The following is a 6,507-nucleotide window of genomic DNA, read 5'->3' on the forward strand; positions in this document are numbered from 1 at the left end:
CCCTTTCTAATTCATTAAAGAATTGAGTTAGGTTTTTGATGGGGATTGCAGCCATTTTTACAATGTTGATCCTGCCAATCCATGAGCATGGGAGATCTTTCCATCTTCTGAGATCTTCTTTAATTTCTTTCTTCAGAGACATGAAGATCTTGCCATGCAGATCTTTCACTTCCTTAGTTAGAGTCACACCTAGGTATTTTATATTATTTGTGGCTATTGAGAAGGGTGTTGTTTCCCTAATTTCTTTCTCAGCCTGTTTGTCCTTTGTGTAGAGAAAGGCCATTGACTTGTTTGAGTTAATTTTATATCCAGCTACTTCACTGAAGCTGTTTATCAGGCTTAGGAGTTCTCTGGTGGAATTTTTAGGGTCACATATATATATATATATATATATATATATATATATATATATACTATCATATCATCTGCAAAAAGTGATATTTTGACTTCTTTCTTTCCAATTTGTATCCCTTTGATCTCCTTTTGTTGTCGAATTGCTCTGGCTAGGACTTCAAGTACAATGTTGAGTAGGTATGGAGAGATTGGACAGCCTTGTCTATTCCCTGATTTTAGTGGGATTGCTTCAAGCTTCTCTCCATTTACTTTGATGCTGGCTACTGTTTTTCTGTAGATTGCTTTTATCATGTTTAGGTATGGGCCTTGAATTCCTGATCTTTCCAAGGCTTTTATCAGGAATGGGTGTTGGATTTTCTCAAATGCTTTCTCAGCATCTAACGAGATGATCATGTGTTTTTTGTCTTTGAGTTTATTTATATACTGTATTACGTTGATGGATTTCCGTATATTGAACCATCCCTGTATCCCTGGGTGTGAAACCTACTTGGTCAGGATGGATGATTGTTTTGATATGTTCTTGGATTCGGTTAGCAAGAACTTTATTGAGGATTTTTCATCAATATTCATAAGGGATATTGGTCTGAAGTTCTCTATCTTTGTGGGGTCTTTTTGTGGTTTAGGTATCAGAGTAATTGTGGCTTCATAGAATGAGTTGGGTAGAGTACCTTCTGTTTCTATTTTGTGGAATAGTTTTTGAAGAACTTGGTTTAGATCTTCTTTGAAGGTCTGATAGAACTCTGTACTAAACCAATCTGGTCCTGCGCTTTTTTTGGTTGGGAGACTATTAATGACTACTTCTAATTCTTTGGGGGATATAGGGCTATTTAGATCATTAACCTGATTTTGATTCAACTTTGGTGCCTGGTACCTGTCTAAAACCTTCTCCATTTCATCCAGGTTCTCCAGTTTTGTTGATTATAGCCTTTTGTAGAAGGATCTGATGGTGTTTTGGATTTCTTAAGGATCTGTGGTTATGTCTCCCTTTTCATTTCTGATTTTGTTAATTAGAATGCTTTCCCTGTGCCCTTAAGTGAGTCTGGCTAAGGGTTGATTTTCTCAAAGAACCAGCTCCTCGATTGGTTGATTCTTTGAATAGTTCTTGTTGTTTCCACTTGCTTGATTTCACCCCTGAGTTTGATTATTTCCTGCTGTCTACTCCTCTTGGGTGAATTTGCTTCATTTTGTTCTAGAGCTTTAAGGTGTGTTGTCAAGCTGCTAATGTGTGCTCTCTTTAGTTTCTTTTTGGAGGCAATCAGAGCTATGAGTTTTCCTCTTAGGAATGCTTTCATTGTGTCCCATAAGTTTGGGTATGTTGCGGCTTCATTTTCATTAACTCTAAGAAGTCCTTAATTTCATTCTTTATTCCTTCCTTGACCAAGGTATCATTGAGAAGAGTGTTGTTTAGTTTCCACGTGAATGTTGGCTTTCTATTATTTACTTTGTTATTGAAGATAAACCTTAGCATGGTGATCTGATAGGATGCATGGGAAAATTTCAATATTTTTGTATCTGTCGAGGCATGTTTTGTGACCTATTATGTGGTCAATTTTGGAGAAGGTAGCATGAGGTGCTGAGAAGAAGGTATATCCTTTTGTTTTAGGATAAAATGTTCTGTAAATATCTGTTAAGTCCATTTGTTTCATAACTTCTGTTAGTTTCACTTTGTCCATGATTACTTTCTGTTTCCATGATCTGTCCACTGGTGAAAGTGGTGTGTTGAAGTCTCCCACGATTATTGTGTGAGGTGCAGTGTGTGCTTTGAGCTTTACTAAAGTTTCTTTAATGAATGTGGCTGCCCTTGTATTTGGAGCATAGATATTCAGAATTGATAGTTCCACTTGGAGGATTTTAGCTTTGATGAGAATGAAGTGCCCCTCCTTGTCTTTTTTGATGACTTTGGGTTGGAAGTCAATCTTATCAGATATTATAATGGCTACTCCAACTTGTTTCTTCATGCCATTTGCTTGGAAAATTGTTTTCCAGCCTTTCATTCTGAGGTAGTGTCTATCTTTTTCTCTGAGATGAGTTTCCTGTAAGCAGCAAAAAGTTGGGTCCTGTTTCTGTAGCCAGCCTTTTAGTCTATGTCTTTTTATTGGGGAGTTGAGACCATTGATATTGAGAGATATTAAGGAAAAGTAATTGTTGGTTCCTGTTATTTTTGTTGTTAAAGTTGGCATTCTGTTCTTGTGGCTGTCTTCTTTTATGTTTATTGAGAGATTACCTTCTTTTTTTTTTTTAGGGTTTTTTTCTAGGTTCCCGTCCTTGTATTGGTTTTTTTCTATTATTATCCTTTGAAGGGCTGGATTCATGGAAAGGTAATTTGTGAATTTGGTTTTGTCGTGGAATACTTTGGTTTCTTCAACTATGGTAATTGAGAGTCTGGCTGCTTATAGTAGCCTTGGCTGGAATTTGTGTTCTCTTAGTGTCTGTATAACATCTCTCCAGGCTCTTCTGGCTTTCGTAGTCTCTGGTGAAAAGTCTGATGTAATTCTGATAGGCTTGCCTTTATAAGTTACTTGACCTTTTTCCCTTACTGCTTTTAGTATTCTATCTTTATTTAGTGCATTTGTTGTCCTGATTATTATGTGTCGGGAAGAATTTCTTTTCTGGTCCAATCTATTTAGAGTTCTGTAGGCTCATTGTATGTTCATGGGCATCTCTTTCTTTAGATTTGGGAAGTTTTCTTCTATAATTTTGTTGAAGATATTTGCTGGTCCTTTGAGTTGAAAATCTTCCTTCTCATTCATTCCTATTATTCGTAGGTTTGGTCTTCTCATTGTGTCCTGGATTTCCTGGATGTTTTGAGTTAGGATCTTTTTGCATTTTCCATTTTCTTTGATTGTTGTGCCGATGTTCTCTATGGAATCTTCTGCATCTGAGATTCTCTCTTCCATCTCTTGTATTCTGTTGCTGATGCTCGCATCTATGGTTCCAGATTTCTTTCCTAGGGTTTCTATCTTCAGCGTTGCCTCACTTTGAGTTTTCTTTATTGTGTCTACTTCCCTTTTTAGGTCTAGTATGGTTTTGTTCATTTCCATCACCTGTTTGGATGTGTTTTCCTGTTTATCTGTAAGGACTTCTACCTCTTTGGTTGTGTTTTCCTGTTTTTCTTTAAGGACTTGTAACTCTTTAGCAATGTTCTCCTGTATTTCTTTAAGTGAGTTATTAAAGTCCTTCTTGATGTCCTCTACCATCATCATGAGATATGCTTTTAAATCCAGGTCTAGCTTTTCGGGTGTGTTGGAGTGCCCTGGACTTGGTGAAATGCGAGTGCTGGGTTCTGATGATGGTGAGTGGTATTGGTTCCTGTTAGTAAGATTCTTATGTTTACCTTTCACCATCTGGTAATCTCTGGAGTTAGTTGTTATAGTTGAATCTGTTTAGCGATTGTTCTTCTGGTGATTCTGTTACTGTCTATCAGCAGACCTGGGAGACACGGTCTTTCCTCTGAGTTTCGGTGGTCAGAGCACTCTCTGCTGGCAAGCTCTCCTCTTACACAGAAGGTGCACAGATATCTTGTGTTTGGACCTCCTCCTGGCCGAAAAAGAAGGCCCAAAACAGGACCTTTCTCAGAAGCTGTATTGCTTCCTCAGGTCACAGAAGCTGTCAGTTTCTGTGGTGCACCCTCTCACCTATGCAGACTAAGTTCCTAAGTTTGGCGAAGTCCTGGAACCAAGATGGTGCCCGCTGCTCCTGAGGAAGAGGGCTTCCAAGCCAGTCGGACACCTGTCCTCTGGCTGGGAGGGTGGCCGGATGTCTGCGGCCTGAAAAGGGTGCTGCCTCAGTGGCTTTGTGGCTCCCGCCTGTCCCAGAAGCTGTCTACTTCTGTGGTGCACCCTCTCACCTGTGCAGACTAAGATCCTAAATTCGGCGGAGTTCCGGAACCAAGATCAAGTGAGAGTTTTAAGTGTCCACATTTCTTAAGCCACATTCAAGGAAATCACATCAATTCTGAATGCTGTTTTAATTTTGGAACATAAAATTCCAGCAGATTCAATATTGACATCTCTCTTCTTTCAAACCCTTCACGCATCCTTTAATCCCATCAAATTTCGAATTCTCAGTGTTTTCTGTTGAGGTATGGTAACAGCCAATCCGAGGTGGACCTGTTTCTTCCTGATCACATTGGACTTGTGGTTGCCATTTGGGGTGGGTCTAGAAGATGGGGAAGTATAGACATTTCCTGGCCTTTAGTCTCTAACTGTAGAGATGTAGAAGAGAGTGAAGGCCAGGAGAGCAGCTGTGGGCTGCAGGGACCTGCCACCCGCTCTGGTGGTAAAATTACTTGGATTTGGGGAAGCAGAAATATTCTGGTTACTGGAAAACGGTGCAACAAATGTTTGCTTGCAGTAAATCTGCATCGGTAGGAGCAGAAGCAGCAACCCTAGCCCTAGCTTGGCCACCAATGCTCTGCCCATGTCTGCTCCTTAGGTGCACATGGAGATCTGCTAGGCTTCCGTGGGCACAGGCAAGGTCATAAATGGTGTATCTTAAGTCTCCGACCTGCCAAGTAGTCAAATCTACTTTAAAAGAGAAATCATTTAAGTCTTGGGAAAGTGTGAAATCATTGAGAATTTTACTCCTTTATTATTAAATTGACTGAATTCTAAAGTTTATAAATATTAACCATCATTCCAATTAAATTTTATAATAGCTTTGAAATTAACTTAATGTTGTAAGTTGAATGATAAAAGTTAGCTTTTGATAAGAGCAAGTAAACAACAATATCCAAAAATAAAACCTGACAGTTTTTCAATTGTTATATGAACTTATTCTAGCCTAGTGGTATAGCTCGAGGATATAACACAAATAATGCATTCTTTCTTCTGGGTCAAAGTTTATATTATCTACTACCAGTGGGTACCTAATAAGAGCCCGTGGAATGTGAACAACAGTCTTAAATACACATTTAAAGTGGGCCATTAGCACAGGCATAGATACTACACAGTACCACTCCTTTGGAATAGCAAGGCTTTGCTACTCCAGGAAGAGTATTTGACAACAGCCACATTCCCTGACCACATTATAAAATATGAAATTCAAATACCTAATGGACCTGCAGTGTAAGTGAAAATTAGCTTTTATTAAATTTTCATGAATATTTTCATGTTGAATATAGCAATTTGCCTACTTTGACTATATCAGTTATGTTTTCTACAATAAACGTAGTATATTTATCATACAAAAAGTTAGTGAATAAATGGATAAAATAATCAAGTATTTAACCATATGATTTATAATTATAAGTCCAGAAGCTTTAAACAAATATCCATTTAAAGTAAAATTAAACTGAAAATTTTTTCTTCAGTCTGTTCAATCCCACACATGGAGTAGTATTATCAGTCATAGTTGCCGTGATTATAGGACATTATAGTAAACTCTCAAGTACAACACTGTCAATAAAGTTAGAGCTGGTTATATAAACTCAACTTAAATATCATAATTTATATTCCAGCATAGAATGGTTGAAAAGTGTTCTTGTAGAAACCTAAGTTTTATTACAACAGCATAAAAGTAAGAGTTCGATGAAATTGTTAAATTTATTTGAAAATAAGACTTTTAGAGAAAGCCAAATAAAATTCCCATGAATACCCAATCATTTAATTTATTTTAACCAGAAAAATGATGTCTCTCTCTAAATATCAAACTATAGAAATATGTATATTTCAATCTACAAAAAACATAAATATTTATTTTAATTATATATAATATATACTTTATATATACATTTTAATATATGATATAATTATATAGAAATATTAGAATAGAGATATATCAGTAGCAAACTAGCTTCATTTTTACTTGACACAATGTAGAGTAAATCAAGAAGATAGACTCCAATTTACTAATTGTATCTATCAGATTAACCTGTAGTCATGTCTGTTTGGTATTTTCTTAGTTAATGGTTAATATGGGAGAGTCCAGCCCAATTATAAGTAGTGTTGTCCATGGTTATATGGCCCCAGATGATCAAAGAAAGCAAGCTGAATGATGTCTGAGGAGTAAGAGTAAGTACAGTTCCTTTATGGCCTTTATTTTATGTCTTGGCCTCTCATGATAAACTGTGACTAGAAGTGTAAACCAAATGAAGTCTAGCCTCCTTTAAGTTTGTTTATACAGTGATTGTCTGTTTGTTTGTTTGTTTGTTTT

General features: G+C 37.0%; 1 pseudogene; it reads right to left on the minus strand.

Annotated features, from left to right (window-relative positions):
- Window positions 1-4,554: 4,554 nt before the first annotated feature.
- LOC110290987 (signal transducer CD24 pseudogene) lies at window positions 4,555-4,775 on the minus strand (annotated as a pseudogene).
- Window positions 4,776-6,507: the final 1,732 nt, after the last annotated feature.

Source organism: Mus caroli, unplaced genomic scaffold (genome assembly GCF_978045245.1).
Source record: "Mus caroli unplaced genomic scaffold, Mus_caroli_1 scaffold_3, whole genome shotgun sequence".
In the NCBI taxonomy this organism is placed as follows: Eukaryota; Metazoa; Chordata; class Mammalia; order Rodentia; family Muridae; genus Mus; species Mus caroli.